At 45.4% G+C, this 17,208-nt stretch overlaps 1 protein-coding gene and 1 long non-coding RNA gene across 2 annotated transcripts in view; one reads left to right on the forward strand and one right to left on the reverse strand.

Annotated features, from left to right (window-relative positions):
• The window catches only part of LOC110342872, a 30,969-nt gene extending 28,249 nt beyond the window's left edge, over positions 1 to 2,720 (reverse strand). The window contains exon 1 of the long non-coding RNA XR_002385045.2: positions 2,671 to 2,720. This is a non-coding gene — a long non-coding RNA (uncharacterized LOC110342872). The remainder of the gene's footprint in view (positions 1 to 2,670) is intronic.
• Positions 1 to 17,208, forward strand: part of Slc9a9 (solute carrier family 9 member A9) — a 534,247-nt gene that overhangs the window by 498,873 nt on the left and 18,166 nt on the right. The window lies entirely within an intron of this gene.

A 17,208-nucleotide genomic window follows, 5' to 3' on the forward strand; every position in this document is an offset into this window, starting at 1 on the left:
CCCTTCTTTCTGGCTCTTTCCTCCTTTCATCTGCCTTCTTCCCCCAGCCCCTCATCCCCGCCCCTGCTGTCTTCTCTCCTGCCGGGTTTCACTTTTTACCTGTCTGTCTCAGGGCCTCTACTCCTTCCCGACTCCACTCAAGCTTCATGGGACACAGGCCCTTCCTGCCTCTCTCTCCCTTGCGGGGCTCTCCCAGGCCTGTGCTTCATCCTCCTGGCTGTTTATGGACACCAAGATCTCATGTTCGCCCTCCTTTGACATCACGCCCATTCTGTTTTCTGTTGTCCTTGGAGTCCTCTGTGCTTCCTCATCTTGCTACTTTGTTCGTTCATCGTTCAAATGTTTCTTTTTACATTTTAGTGGAGGTCAGAGGAGAGCTTTCTGAGGTCAGCCCTCTACTTTCCCACATGGGTCCTAAAGACCAAACTGGGGTCATCGGGTTGGTGGCAAGCACCCCTTGCTGCTGAGCCATCTCACTGGCCCTCATAGCATTCCCTAAGTTATTTCTCTCTGTATTCTGGCAGCATGCTCCATCTTAAGGAAACAAAGATGCATGCTCCCTTTTTGCAAAGCCACGGTACAAACAGTTGTCTCTCAAAGCCCTGCACTCCCCTCTCCCCATCTCTAAGCCCCCTCAGCTCACCACTGCCACACCAAATGCCAAGGGTACCCTGGCAAGCTAGGCCAAAAGTGAGAGGGTCACACACCTGAAAATGAAGTCTTCCGGGGACTTATGCTTTTGGCCTTGGATACGTTTGAGAATGTGTCCAGGAAGACACTACCTGAAAACACTAAGGGACAGCTAATGCTAAACAGAAGTCTCAACTTTGGATCAGTATGGGAACAACCCGGGGAAATCTGGCCAAACACAAGGGCCAGGCCTGCTCCTGCCTGGGCGATCTTCATGAGCTCTCCTCCTCTCTTGCCCTTCACTTTGACTCCGTTTTGCAGCTTACCAGAGTGGTGGTCCTGTCTTGGCATACTTAGAAGCCCCCAGGGAGCTGCAACTGGGAGGCTCCGTCCTGTGTCAAAGACACTTCAGTCTAACCCGGGGGTCATGACAGGACTTGTTAAAGCCCCACCCAGGGCAATCTTATATGCACCCAATTCCAGAACCACTGCCCCAAACCAGGCAACTCAAAGTTTATCTCTGTGCTCAAGGAGCCTGGAAAGCACCTAAGAGCTGCTTAGAGTCCCAGGCCCCACAGACTCAGGAACCAGATCTGTGTTTGAACAATATTATCAGGTAAGTTGAATGCATTTAAAGATTAAGAAGCACGTTTCAGAGGACCTATTTTTATACTGAAGAGGCTTACAGAGAATAATCACCCTCCAATTAGATCCAGGATAAGCACAGAGTGAACCAAAGAATTTTAGAATGACAATAATAACAGCTAATGACTAATCTACACACTGAGAACTCTTCTCGAATTATTTAATTGGATGTTCATCATGATCCTGGATATGGCTATAAGCTCTGTGCCCATTTCATAGCTAAGCAGAATGAGGCTCAGTCCTATGTAAACAGCAAAAGTACCATCCAGATAGTCAGATGAGGACACACTTCAAGTTTCCAGGATACAGTATTTGAATAATCTTGCTTTAGCGGCTTAGTCATCGTGTCAAACCCACGTATCAAATGTCTGAATTGGTTCCAGATGCACCCAGGTAAATGATCCTCAGCACCCGGAGCTGAAGGAATGACTATCAAGTTCTGCCTTACTCTACCTTAAGTGACACTTTGCCAAATCATCCTTTCCACCCCCACTAGGCAGAGAGGAAACTGTGTCCCCTGGGGTTAAGATCCTATGCACAGTCACCCGATGCCTTAAAACTAGGATGGGTCCAGTGTGCAGGAGTCCCAGCTTCCTGCACACACCTTCCCACCAGGCAGAGACCTTCAGTGCCCTCCGACTGAAAGCATCTTCTCAGCAGGGAACTGTAAGGTCTCCATGGCCACCCCTAGGTCGTCCTAGTGAGTCCCTGGGTGGTCCTAACATTGTTCAGCCTGAGAGCTGACCACTAGTGCAAGCTGCCCCAGGGCTGCCTCCACCCCCCACCCCAGCCCAGCTTCAGCTTCTCTGCAAAGAGAGGTTTCTTAAGGGACTTAGCTTTACACTAAGCTGAAATTTACATGCTGCTTTAATCTTCTTAGGGCCTTCTTTACCCTTTGGGGGTGGGGGGAAAGCTGTAATATTTTAGGATGGAGAAAGTTAAGTGGTGGCTCCAGATGAAATATTAATGTTCTTTCCGTGTTTTAACCCACTTTCTGCTAAGGTCATAAAGAGTTGGACGTCACCAGGAGACAGGAGAACCGGCATGTGCTCTATGCCGGGCAGGGCATCAGGAGCACAGGTCAATGGGCGTGTCTATCATCTCATTTAACATCATCTGAGGAAACTGAGATTAGAGACAGGTTGACTTGCTTAAGGTCACAAAGTGGCAATGGTGGCCTCAGGATTTGTCTTATCACCTGTGCTCCTCTGTTCTTTTACCTCCAGCAGGGGGAAAAATGAACCTCTTCAGGGTCTGGAACAGTCAGATTCTAGAAAGCCTAGAACAAGCCTCTAGATCAGAGCTGTCCATTCATAGCCCACTCAGTTCTCTCTTCCTGAGCCTGGGCTCACACTGCTTCGAAGCTCTCCAGTCATGAAAAGGGAAGTAGCTCACCTGTGAAGCATCCTGCAGAATTTAGGAGTCTCTCTATTTGGCAGCACCTGTTCCAAGACAGCAAGGATAGCATTTCAGTGCCCTGTAAGCAGCCCTGAACCTTGCTCTTTATATGACCACAACTACAGCTTGGGACAGGAAATCTCAAAATATGTAGCAGGATGACAATGATGCAGGGAAGTACGTCTCCCCGGCTCCCCAGTAAGAGCATCTGGTTCACTAAATACAAAGAGCAAAGAAAGCAATGGCTAACTCAGAGAGCCATGGCAGAGCAAGCTAGAGGACAGAGGGTCTTAAAAGTTTATGTAGTCAGTGTAGGCTTCCATTCCTGCCTGTTTCCCCAGAACATCTAAATACCCAGTTCCTAGACATCACATCCCTCACAAGGATGGACACATACAGGTTCTACAGAACATCAAGACAAGGGAAGCTCTTCCAACTTGTGGTCCAAATGGCTAAAGTCATTTGCAGAACTCACCAGGCAAAATAAACATCATGCTCAAACTTTCTCGTCCATACAAAAAAAAAAAAACCTCATTCTCTGCCCTGAGTGATGCTATTTGACTTTTACACTTTATCAAATGCAGATTGGCCATTTTTGTTAGTGTCTTTGTTGGAGATTGCCTAGACCTGAGAGTCCTCCAAACCTGTGCCTACTTTCCCTTTGAACTCAGTTCTGAGCCCACTGAATCTCCTCTGCCTGTATGTCACCACCACGCATGACTGCTGTCCTCAAGTCAAGAACGGGCTCAGCTACAGAATATAAACCAATATACAAACACTAACAGCAAACTATCTAGAAAAGAAGTTACAAACAAACATTAAAATAGTATCAAAAATGGTAAAAGGCTCAGAAATAAACTTGACCAAGGTAGTGACAGATTTGCACAGTGATAACTAAAAACCCTGGCAATAGACATTAATGAGAAGATATTATATGTTAATTCTACCTAATTGAGACACAAATCCATTTGTAATGCCCACCGAAATTCCAATGGTATTTTTTTCACGTGACAGAAAAGATAATCCTAAATATAGAACAGTGGTTCTCAATCTATGGATAGTGACCCTTTCAGGGACAAATAACCCTTTCATGGTGGTCACATACCAAATACCTTGTATATTGAATATTTCTGTTCTAATTCATAACAGCAAAATTACAGTCAAAATGTAGCAACAAAATAATTTTATGGTTGGGGGTCACCACAACATGAGGAACTGTGTAAAAGGGTTGGAGCGTTAGGAAGGTTGAGACTCACTGATATAGACCAAAAATGGCCAAAGCAATCTTGAGAAAGTAGAATCATATTGGAGAATCTACATTTTCTTATTTCAAGACGTATTAAAAGCTATAGTAAAGCAATTAAGACAGTATATTACTACATAAAATTGATATGTTACATCAAAAGACTAAGAAAGAAAGCTCTCAATTATCAGTCTATGTTGATGCAATAAAGCCATGCATATTCAGGCAACACTTCTCAGCAAGAGCACAAAGAACACAATGGGAAGAGAATCCCTTAGAACAATAGTGCTAAGGAAATCGAATGTCTCCATGTGAATCAGTGACACTGGACCCTGATGTCACACCACACACAATAATCAACTTAAAGAGTTAAACATGACATTTGTCTAGGCAATGATTTCTTGACCATGACACCAATAACACACACAAAAGACCAAAGCCCGACAAGGCTGGGCAGACAAAGCTTCCATCAAGGAAACAGTGGAGTGAAAAAGCAACCTACAGAAAGGGAAAAAGGTTTGAAAGCAATGGACCTGGTCAGGGTCAATAGCCAAAGTATCTGAGGGATTCCTACCACTCAATGGCAAAAATAACCTGATTCAAAAATGGAAGAAGACTTGGATTATAGAAGACAGTGTGGAACTACCTAAAAACATGAAATTAGCAGGTCACAATAATATATGCCTGTAACCTCGAGACTTGGGAACCTGAGGCAGAAATACTGCAGTTTAAGGCCATCTTGGTCTGTGTAGTAAGTTTGAGGCCAGCTTAGGCTACATGACAAAATTCTTTCAAGAACTTAAAAATGGAACCATCATACGAACTAGCACCCCCACATCTGAGTCCCTCTTCAAATCAAATAAGACCAAACCTCCAAGAATGTTTATTCTTCACAACTGCTAAGGTGTGAAACCAACCTGTCAATCAATGAATGGAGGGAGAAAATGCAGCTTGTACACATAAAGGGATATTATCTAACCTTTGAAAGGACAGTATGGAGGAACCTACAGGACACAATTAGAGCATAGCTGTCATTTCGGAGTTCTTACTACAATTACTTCATCAATTTCCAGAAATTATTCAGCTCTGCTGGGCGTTTCATATTATTGGCTACTATATGGCCTTGAAATCGACTAATAGAGAGTTGCCTAGTGCCAGAGAGTAGGGGCTCTTCTGTCTCAATGGGGAAGGTTGTCATGGGTAGGAAGGCAGGATCCTTTGGGTATTTCTGTGTATTTTTGTTTGTTTGTCTGTTTGTTTTTCGAGACAGGGTTTCTCTGTATTGCTTTGGAGGTTGTCCTGGAATTCACTCTGTAAGCCAGGCTGGCCTCGAACTCACAGAGATCTGCCTGCCTCTGCCTCCCGAGTGCTAGGATTAAAGGCATGAGCCACCAACACCCCACTATTTCTGCATATTTATTCCATTTAGGTTTATGTTATCACTTAATTGCGTGAATGCTAGAATGGTCTGAAAGCACAACAAAAAGTCAGTTGGCTAGAGAGAGAATGAAAGAGGGGCCAGGCTTGAAGGTATGAGTAATAGGTAACTAGGTTGGCTATGGAAATGGTAGGAAAGGTTATATGTTGTCCATCACCAGGTAAAGCATCCTCTGTGGCTTGGAGGTAGGGCAATACATTTTAAAAAGAGTTTCTTTGAGCTGTTTAATATCCACTGAGATTAATTTTCTTCAAACCAGCCATCATTCCACAGAACCAAAGAGTAACTTGAGCTTCCAAGGGGTTAATGAGCTAGCCTCAAATAATAGACTTGATTGTCATCATGGTAGCTTCTTGCATGCAAGTGTCTCTTAGAGCTTTTGATGCTTCTCTGCCTCCTGTGTCAGGAAAGCCCCCAAGATGCCTATAGGACATGGCAGGTAGTACAAATGAAAGAGGCTGCAGATGTGAAGAATGGAAGAAGCAAAAGCTAGAGGTCATTTGCCTTCCTGAATGAGGAGACAATGAAGCTATGTGGGGTCTGACTCAGGAAGAAGAACTGAGGACAATTCTGCGATCAGCTGCCCCTTAGAGCTAATTCTATCACACAGGGACTCAGTGTGCATCTGCCAGTGCCTGGACCAGTGAGCATCTACCTATGCCTGGACCAGTGAGTATCTACCAGTGCCTGGACGAGGGAGCATCTACCAGTGCCTTTATTTTATAGATAGAAAGTTCACATCATAAATCCCAGTCTAAATTATAATACTAATCTTTGTGTAAATGGCACTTTCAATAAATAACAGTTGTATTATAATATGGGCCTGTACAGAACAAACATGTATGTTGACATAAGAGTTTGCTTACATGTTAGCTAAGTGGGAGATGTGTGATGTCTCTGAACATTATACAAAATTTGCATGTGAGTTGGAGTTGAGATAAGATTTAAGTGAGGAAATGAATTGTCAGATATTACTGTACACTAGACCCATTAGGAGGCATTTGTGAAACCGTGGAGGTGTCTTCATGACCCTCTTCTCCTCAGCCCTCCTTGACCTGTGAATTGTTGGTTTCATTGTCCGAGCCACCAGCTTAGAATCCAGTGGGTTTCCTCCCGAAGTTAGTGTGGAATAGCAAGTGTGGCTTCTAGTCTGCAGATCAATCTTCTGCTACATTTCTTGGCTGGCTAGCTGAGCACCTGCTGGGTTCCTGGTCAAGATTTGAAAAAAGGCAACAAGCTCTTGAGCTCCCAAAATTGTCATAGGGGTACACACCAGTGATCCCTAGAGACTTGGAAGGTAGAGACAGGAGAATTAAGAGTTCAACGTCAAACTTGGCTGCCTGCGGAGCAAGTCCCAGGCTAGATGGGGCTACACGAATCAGTCTTTAAGAAAAAAAACGAAAAAAGATCTCGAGCTTGCCCTGCAATCATAAGAATTCTGTTAGTCAAAAGCACAAACAGCAAAAACTCCCCAATTCCTCCTCCTTGTGTCTCTGGTGTATGAATTTAGTGTGTTCTCTTCCACTATAAATGCCAACATCTGGGAGAAAGTAGGCAATTTGGACTTAGTTTTGCTTAGTTTTATTTGAGGCTAAGTGAGTCCCACAGCAATGAAAAATCAATCCTATATTTGGCCAGGTAGACATTATTAAGACACCTGGATTAAATGGAACATAAATAATAGTCCATTGATTTTTTTATCCAACTTGTTGTAATTTAGTTTACAAGAAACAGAATAATTCTCAACCCTCCAAGCCCGTGATGAGGCTGAACATGCCTACAAGCAGCTGTAGGCTCTGTGTTGCAACATCCATCATGTTTGTTCTAGTTGCTTTTATAAACATGGACAAGACTAGAGATGCATCTGTTTTCCTTCTCCAGTTTTTCATACCTAGCCCTAGTTAAATGATCCATTTAACAGTGAGCATCCCCTGCAATAGCTACAATGTCCAAAGCCCTGACTTTTGCAAAAAGTATGAGAAAAAATCTGAGGCTTCTTTTTAAGATATGGTCGTGGTGATTAAACCCTCTGACTTGGAGACTATCCTGTGCCCAGATTATTATTCAAGAATTATTTAATAATTTCCAGTTCTTTCTGGGCCAAATGAGGCTCTGATATGCTGCTGTGATTGGCAGGTACCTACTGGAACTTATAACCACCAATTTCAGTTGTCAGTTAGCTCCCTTCCCACACCTCAGCTTTGCACAGTAAGACTCAGTTCTCAGGTGAGTTCCGGTTTGAAGGTCCTTCCTTCCAGAAGCAGCGGATCCTGAGGGCTGTTAGAGGGAGGATGTCAATTATGGCCAGAGTGAGTAGAACTAGAATGCTAAACAGTGTAAACTGGTCTTCATCCCCTGCCTCTTCCAAAAGCATGGCTACTGTCAGCTGCTCATGTAAAGTTTGCACAGCAACCTCCATGTACATAGTATTGATCTGGGGGCGGGGGGATAAGAAACTAAAATAACGTGAGTGTGTGCAATCTGTTCAGACACACAACTCACTGCTAAGCGAGGCTCGGACTGCCGCATACAAGTAGGTCATCGCAAGCCACCACAAACCAGGGCAGCTCCCTTGGCAGGCAGCATTAACCTGCAGAAGGAAGCTTGGCAGCAGGTGATACATTTCAGCCAGGCAGCTGTATATTTTATTTATGAACTGATATAAGTGTATGGACACACGAGGAGAGGAATGTATAAAAATTTGTCCTTAAAGGTTCTGTAAAGATAGATAGGAAAAGATGAATACCTCTGAATTTTCTAATTTACCCAACTACCACCACCACCAAAGAGACGTGGGAGCTAATGCTACAACTCGAGGGTCCTTGTTTGTCCCCCAGCAAGGGAAACATTAGCACACCAGGATCCTGGCTCAGTAAAGACAGTTTATGCCTCAACCAGAGGAAGTGCCCTGAAGTCACAGGGTGATGACAGGTCCCACGTGTGCACTTGGCCCACAACCATGAAGGTCTTGCAATTGAGAAGATGTCTCAGAGGGTACAAATTTACCTTCATAGTGTCTATCAGGTGTGGCTCATCTTATACAGGGGACACATTAGGGACATATCACAGTCATGGAGCCCACACACCTGGGGATATTCCCAGCCACAGGGTCTGCACATCCAGCATAAAGAAGCAGGGGACCGTGGTGTGGTCGAGGAAGTGGCAGGTTAGGTTCTATTGAAAGTAGGATGGATAGATTCAGGTCTCAAATGTATGAACTGAGGCACAATTAACATTCTGACTCCAGCTTCACTCATTTGAACACTGGATATAATACCATGAGTTCATGGGCTACTGTCTGCAAACTGAATGTTTCATGATTTATTTGGTGGTAAATCTGACTAGGACTGAACTGACTTGGAGGCAAAACCTCCTTAAAGTAACATGGGGCTGAAGGTTATCACTCTTCATTCCATGATATAGTGTGAATTCTAAGTGGGCTTAATAATAAAAACACAGAGTCAGGTATAGGACTGAAATCTGAAAGATCAGAGAAGCAGAGCAGTCACTAGTTCTTACCTCTACTGAATCCTCAGACCAAAGGGGCGATCCTGTCCCTACAAATCCTCTGACTGAATGCAATGAGCTCCTGTCTCCTCCAGCCTTTTATTCCTCTTTCTGCCAGCCACATCCCTTCTGTCTCCTCCTCCTTAGTGCTGGGATTAAAGGCATGTAACTTGCAAGTACTGGGATTGAAGGTGTGAGCCACCACCACCTGACTCTGTTTCTCTTTTAGACTGAATCAATCTCATGTAGCCCAGGGTAGCCGTGAACTCCCAGAGATCCTTCTCCCTCTGTATCCCTAATGCTGGGATTATAGGTGTATGCCACCACCGCCCAGCCTCTATGGTTAACTAGTGGTTAGTTCCACACTCCAATCTTTAGGCAAGCTTTGTTTGTTAAAGCACAAACAAAATATCACCACACCATGGCGGCTAAGTGCCAGCCTTCCAAGAGGCTTCTAAGCCCAAGGTAAAGCCTCCATCCTTGTGCTGGCTGCACACCTGGTTCATGTCTGCTTCAGTCAGATAGCAGTTTGACCAGGAAGAGCCTGAAGACTGGCTCTTCTTTGACACAAATGTACTATGTTTAGACTCCCCTCAGCACCTGCCTTGTCACCTAGAGCAGAGGTAGGGCAAGCCCCCAGCTGTACTCACCTGAAGCTCACAATGGCTCACAAGAGAATTGCACTGGGACATTCCCTGGATCTTTTCTCTCCCGTTTTAAACTAGAAGACATCAGAAAAGGAAGAGGAAGGTGTGGTGATGCATCCCTGTCCTCCTAGCATTTGGGGAGGGGGAGGCAAGAGAATTGCCACAAGGTCTCAGGACAGTCTTGGCCTCAGAATAAGTTCCAGGACAGTTTGAGCTACATTTGCAAGGAATGTAATTCATTGCAGGAAAGAACAAAGGGGAAAGGGGAATTCCACTGAAACCTTAGGGGACTCCCGTCATGCTGTAACAGAGAATACCATCTCAGAAGAAACAATCAGCTGGTACTCCAACACCCCGTCAAACCACACCTTTTGCTCAGTGGGCACTGAGTTCAATTTTGCTTGCCTTAGCCAAGGCTATCCCTACAGATGGGTAGAGTATTAAACAGAGTGTGGAGTGGGCCCTGCTCAGAATAAGCCCTACCACCAAGTCCTCTGCCACACAATAGCTTTTTTTTCTTGAAGGTCAGAAAGGTTTTATCCAACAAGAAGCATCCGAGGCAAATGTGCCTGACTACAGCCAAGTCTAATCAGTGTGGCGCTTTGGTGTCAGAGACTGACAGCTGAAAGGCTACAGGAGTAGACACGGGGAGGGTGAGGCTGGGGACTGGGTGGTGCTCACAGAAAAGATCAGCTCTGGTGACCTTACTGTTCCTGGGCCATTGTCAGGCAAGCCTGAATCCTTCTTCGCCCCGCCCCACCTACAGGGCTGGCCTTACAGATGCCATGACCTCCCCAACCTCAAGCTCTCCATCTTCAGTCCGTGAGGCAAGAATCTTTTGAGCCTTGGCTGTGAGTCAGGTCCTGGGCAAGGCACTGATGAGCAAAGCCTGCAGATGTAAAGCTTCCAGGTGCCCGCCGGTGCCTGCGCCACAGCTCTGCAAGCTCTGCATTGCTTCTCAAAGGAGGCTCTGTAGAATACAAACCCTGGGTGAGTGATAAGGCAAGCAGGGTGTTGCCAGGGCTATTGGAATCTGAAAAACGTTGCTTAGAAAAAGTCTGAATCTGCATGGCTTCTTTAGGGTCCTGAGTTCATCTGTCCTATAACATCAGTGATCCAAGTTCTTGTCTTCCTGAAACACACTTTGTCATCTGCCCCTCTGCTTCATCTCAGAAGATTCTCTTTGGTATTCAGAAGGTTGATGGTGCTAGCAACGCCATCTGGTATGTCCATCTCTGTGCCGTGTGGGACAGCCGAGGCCTTTGTCAGAGAAAGAACAGGAAAGATTTAGGTTCATGGGGTATCCAAGCCCACTGGCAGTGGGCAGAGGCAGAGCTTCTCCTGGACTCTGGAATCTGGGACCACATGGCCAAACTGCTGTTTCCTGCTGTCGTGTTCATCCCTTAAACACTTACAAATCTGTGCCAAACACTTACTATGGAAGTCAACTACTTTGGGAACCAGGCATTACCATCCTCTTACGTGTCAGGCCTCTGAGATGCTTTTCTTGCCCCTCTTTCCCATGGACTTCTATGGCCTGCAATATTAGAACCTGACACTTGAGTTATGTTCCTGATAACTGAGGAAGTTGTGACCATGGACGGTGGTGGGGTTGAAAGGAGGCCTGTAAACAAGGCTCAGGACGTGCAGCATATGGGAGGAGAGTGGCCTCAGAGGAAAGCTGCATTAGACTCTTTCTAAGGACCAACGGGGCTGTCAGTATTTAGTTTAGTTTTGTTTCATTATCAGGGAAGCCCATGATCCCATCAGCTTTACAGAAGGCTATCTCTGACTCGGAGTGGAAGTGGAGCAAAACTCTGGGCTGATCAACACAGCCTGTAGACCTATAAGGGCATCGTTACAACTCTGAAGAGAGGTGCCAACAACCTGGGTGCAGCAGTTAGTTATGGGCTGAAGAAGAAGGAAAGAATGAATGGGGGGGGGGGGGGCAGATGGACTGACCGACACCTGAATACAAGGATGATAGAAGTGTTGATTTGACACAGTGGAGAAAAGAGAAGGAAGACTGGTAGGTTAGGCCCATGTCGGGTCATGAAATAGGAAGAGGCCGTTACAACGAGTAGTGATGCACAGAGGGAAAAACGGGCCCAGGCAAAGGAGAGACAGTACCTGCAGATTTGGTCAGAATAAGTGTAAAATGCCTTGCTGTATCTCTGAGAGTCCTTGGCTTTTTTTTTTCCAGAGCTTCAGTGCCAAATGGGGAAAAACAACATTTGGGGGAAGAAAAAAAAAAAGATTCAGAAATATTCTCGAAACTGAATGAAACAAAAAGCCAAGTCAAAGTGTACCAGGGCAGCCTTGTTACGGGTGCCATGAATCACTGCTGCTGTTGTTCAGGAGGCAGTGAATTGAACCTCCGATGCCAAGATCCTCTATTTAGTCTCCTCTGTTGTGGGACTAGAGCCAATATGAACAAGGACCCTGTAAGCATCCCGCCTACCCACCATGAGTACAGAGCCTTAGATTCCAGTCTGACGGCCCAGCTATCAAATGGGACGGTCTCAGGTTTAAAGTCGGTCGATGGATGATCTGAAAGCCATTCACCAGCTGTTTCATCTCCCTTGTCATTGCTTCCCTGTGCTCCAAGCATCCCTGGCTCACTGTGAACACAGAACGGGAATTGGGGCTGTAGGGTTTTGGTTGTTGTTGTTGCTCTGGACCAGAGACGATCAGAGCTTTAGGTTATCACGATTGTTCTTGGGTCTGTCAAGGTCACTTGAAATCCTGTAGTTGGTTTTCTAGCCATTTTTGACTCTGAGCTTCAAGGCTTCTCAACATATTGACCTTACTCTAAAAATAATAGCAATAGTAAAATTCCCAAACACTTGTGGTTCCTACTTTACCCTTATTAAAAAGGGGGAAATGATTTTCTGAGCTGACTCCATCTGTGGAGCTCTGCTCACTAGATGGCGCTGCAGTGGGAGGTGACCTCTGTAGCAACCATAAAAGTCACCTTCTCTAAACCCAGCTGGGGCAGTGGCAGCTGGAGTCCAATTTCTCAAACCCTGAGGCATCTGAAGATGTATTATTCACCCTACAAAGCCTGGCACTGTAGTCCAGAGGCCCAAGCTTTGCAGACTAAACAAGAAAATTCACATATCCCTTCACGATGTGTTGTAGTGACCCAATGGGAGTCTTTTAAGGAGGCCTGGAAAGAACCCTGAGCCCTGAATGTAGATCCTGAGTCCCGTATTTGTTTTTTACTTGGCAGTCCCTGGAAACCTACAGGCACTTGGTCTTTAAAACAACGTGTGATGTGTCCTTTGATTTTTTTTTCCATTGTTGTTATAATAGGAGGCCAGGCTTAGCTTCTTTTCCATGCTCTTTCTGTGTATAGCTGGAATAACAATCCTCATAGTCAAGCATTTGAGCAAACAAAAATAATCACTTGAAAGCTATTTCCCATACGCTCTTTAGTGCTCAGTTCACCACAATCCCGCTAGAAGGAAATGTTCCATTTTTGCCCATTGTAGTCCTGTCAGTGGCAGAAGCAATGACCAGCTCTCAACATAGAAAATTAACTCCACTCCAGCTTTTCTGAATAAAAACAAATCAATCAAAAGCCTGAGTCCTTTTCCAGGAAAGGGCTTTTTGATAAAGACCAGCACTTACCAAGGAACTCCATCCTTGTTATAAAGTTACTTAAAGTAAGCAATTGGTATAACTTAGAGTCTGTTTTTTTTTAATCAAGTAATTTATCTCTGGGAAATGTTTTAAGTCTTCCAAATGCTCTTTGGAGATCGCTTTATGTGAGTGATCCTCTTCACCTAGGTCATTCCTAAATGAAAGGCAAAGGTGTGGGGGCTGGAGAGAGAGAGAGAGAGAGAGAGAGAGAGAGAGAGAGAGAGAGAGAGAGAGAGAGAGGGAGGGAGGGAGGGAGGGAGGGAGGGAGGGAGGGAGGGAGGGAGGGAGGGAGGGAGGGAGGGAGGGAGGGAGGGAGGGAGGGAGGGAGACAGAGAGAATGCTTGCTTGCACTGGCCTGCATGAGCACTGGCATCGGGAATTCTTCCAGACCGGGAGGCAGCAGCTACACAGTCAGTTTTCATTGTGTGAGTAAGGAGAGAACTCATGGCCTGGAACCTGTGGCTGATCTGATCTTTCAACTCCAGGACCTTGTGAACCACAAGAGCAGCCAGCAATGACAAGCATGATAGAGAAGCTTCCAGAACACCAGTAAAGACAAAAGTGACATTCCCCCTTTAGATCATAACACCTCCCCTGCTTACCTGTGGCAGTCTATCATGTGACTCTTCAAATAAATCCCAGCAGGCTTTGCTAGAGCATGTCCATATCCACAAAGTGGAAACCATGCCCAAGCTGTGAACTGACCAAACCAAAGATCGAACACAAAATCGAAATTGTCACCAGCCTTGCCTTCTCTTCTCACTCAGTGCCCACAGTCCACCCAGAAGCGCTTCAGTGGTCTTTTCCCCGTCTCCCTGCTTGCCAGCTGGTGTCCTCCAGAGCACTAACCCAAGCAGCAGGGTGAGGGAGGACTTGGGAAATTCCACACATAAGCCTTTTGCTTCAAGATTTCTAGTGATGTGGACTCTGATGTCTCAGAGGTGAGCTGCACTGGCATGGGTTTCAGTCTCTTGGGAATCCAGAGATAATCTAGAGAGTTCAGGGTTGATCTGCATTATTTGAGTCTTGGAAAGCACCGAGAAGATGCCATTCAGATGCTTTCCAGGTGTGTATTAATCCATATTGCATTGATGACCTGGAAAAAATCAATGGGAAAGACAGACTTTCACCCTGTGGCACAGAACAGTGGCTGCTTTAGCTTGAGCAGGACGGCTCTGAGAAGCTGAACTAGGGATTAGAGCTAGAAGGGATGTCACCAGGTAGTAAACACCAGTAATTACTAAGAGCCTGGCTGCTTCCTGGACTAAAAATTACAGTGGACTCCTTTCAAAATGTCAAATTACTCCAATGATTTTGAATGGCATCAGGCTTCTGGGGTCCTGAGGAAGCCAGCAGAAGGATGGCTGGGCTGCTTGCTTGGCCTCTTCCAAATGCTCTGAAAGGTCATAGGCCCTGTCTGCATCAGCACTGTGTTTGTGACCAAGTCATTGCCCGAGCTCTCAGGTAGGTCCAGGAAAGCTGATGGAGAGCACTTCAGCCCTGCCCACTGCCCTTACCTGCAGAGAGTGCACATGCCCTTGTTGGCAAGCACTCCTAAGCTCAGCTACAGAATAACAGCAATGACAGAAAAAAGAAGCTCAATTAGGAGAAAATGGTAACAACTACCATTCAGTCAGCAGATGGCAGATGGAATATGGAGTTTCCAGCTTCTGAAATCATCAGCTTTTGGACGCCCTTGACCTCCCTCTATCTGGTGAAAAGAGAAGAGGACCCTTCAGTTCTCTGGGTGTTACTAACCCTGCAACCCAGCCTCTCTTGGGGGCTGGGTTATAGGCATCTCTTTCTCCTTGGTTGTTTAATTTCTGAAAGTTGAATTTCTCAAAGCACAGCTCCTGGATATAATCTTGGAATGAGAGAGAGAAAGAAAGAGAGAGAGAGAGAGAGAGAGAGAGAGAGAGAGAGAGAGAGAGAGAGAGAGAGACTGTGTGAATATTTGCTCTTCCTTTCTTTTTCTGCTTTGTCCTCCAAGATCCCAGACCCAGTAAGACAAAAGTGCTAAAAACTTCCATCTTTGCAAGTGGAAGTTTCCAGTAAACTTTCAGGGGAAAAAAATCTTTGTCTAACAGTCTGTGGCTGGTTCTCCTACCATAAGTGAACAGAGGCCTCAGATTCCCTTCACCTGCCAGGTTGATAACCCTGGGTGTGAAGTGTAGCAAGCGTCAGAGTGATGCTGTTTCCCTAGGAGATGCCTCCAATGACTCAGCCTGAGCTAAGGAAGCTGTTGTACTGCATCACCCTCCAGAGACAAGGTAGTGTGTTGGGAGGTGGTGTGAGTACATCAGTATATCGGTACATCACTAGGGAGTTCCACCCGATATTCTTGTACCCAGACTATATGGCCATACAGTGGTCTCCTGGTCCCCCAGTACTCCGATATCCTCAGGCTTAAGAGGAGGGCAATGATAAACAGATTAAAGAGCATTTTTCATATGAAAAGCTGGTATGGAGCTTCCAGAGTACTTTGTGTCTACCAGACAGTAGGCACCAAGAATGTAGTTTGCTGCGTGTGATTCTTGCGTAAGAAACTCAGTGATACTGCACAGAATTTGGAAAAGGACATAGCAGGTCTAAATCCATAGCCTGGACAGGGCCACTGCTATCAGTATGTGTGCACCTTCCCTTGTGCAAGCAGGACAGCCCCAGAAATGGTTATTCAATAAGCAATCTGAAGGTGAGTGAAATGTTATGTATATCCAGAGCAGTCAGCTGTCTGTATCATGCATTTTGCTAACAGAAAGTCTTGGGCTTCGGAGGATGACCCATGAATAATGGCAGAGTCGCTCCCATCATTTACCTATCAGCCAGGAGGGTGCAAGTTTTCAGGAGCCAAGTTCAAATGTTACAAGAGTACCTGGGCACCAAAGTCCTGTGGGGCTGAGGTGGAAACTTTTTAAGATCCAGTTTTCCCTGCCAAATTCCAGCTGGCTAAGACTCAGGTTGAGCTGCAGATATCCATACCATAATCATATTCCTGGACAGCTACCAATACTCTCTTCCTTACCACTGCCGAGCAGTAGACAGATGAATGTGAGGAGAAGTTTGCCATCCTTCTGAAACATTAGAGAGGAAGTATACCTCAAGGTGACAAGCCATTCAGTTTCCCATTTTCTGAGGTGATCTCCAAGACAGACTTCAAAGCTAGGACAAGAGCTAAAGGCCATTGACATTCCTAGAGCTGGCATTAAGTGAGTCTTCTCTGCCAGTGCTCCTGGCAATGGTTGGATGTTAACAAGGAAAAAAGAGTTATCATTTGGGACTCCAAATACTGCCACTTTCTTTATGTATCCTTAAAGAATGAATAGACTTCCAGTTCCTCTCAGTTCTGTGAGTCTGCTCACACTTGCAAAGGAATGATAAATAATCAGGGTGAATGGGAAGTGATTGGAGAGAGTAAGACTGCCTTGTGGGCTAGGTACTTTTTCTGTCTCTCCTGCAACATGGCAAGCAGAACAGCCCCAGCCACTGCTTTGGCTTAAATCCCTATCTGTGCGTTCCCATAAAGGGTCCTAGAACTGTTTATTAAAGTGAGCACACAAACACCCACAGCCAACCTACCAAAACAATTTTTATTATTTTTACAAGGACAGAATAATCATATTATGAGTCACAGTTTAATTTGCTCTCCAGTGGTTTTATTTAGCCAAAAGATCAATTTTGTTCATGCCAAACAACATTTCAAGTGGCTTTAATAAAATGTGTGCTTTCCATTTTCTCATCACATTGGTTCCCTGGTAGCCGTGACCTCTAGTCCCCAGAAAAATTGTTGGTATAGCAGATACAAACTATGTCGTCCTTTGCAGCCCTAATCTACCAGGAGGGGAAAGCTGGCTTTGTACTTATGCTGAAAGAGGTCTAGAACCCCCAGTGGTGAAAACTTTGATCTGGAGCATAAAAGCATCTTATCCAAACATATATTCCCTTAATCTTGCAACTCAGTCATGAAGGACCCTCCCAGAGTACCTGGGGGGGGCAAGGGGACAGGGCTGAGGCTTGCAGAGGAGACGGGCAACCATGCCCAAGGATCCAGTTATCTC

The sequence above is a fragment of the Mesocricetus auratus genome, unplaced genomic scaffold (genome assembly GCF_017639785.1).
Source record: "Mesocricetus auratus isolate SY011 unplaced genomic scaffold, BCM_Maur_2.0 Super-Scaffold_100691, whole genome shotgun sequence".
NCBI lineage: Eukaryota > Metazoa > Chordata > Mammalia > Rodentia > Cricetidae > Mesocricetus > Mesocricetus auratus.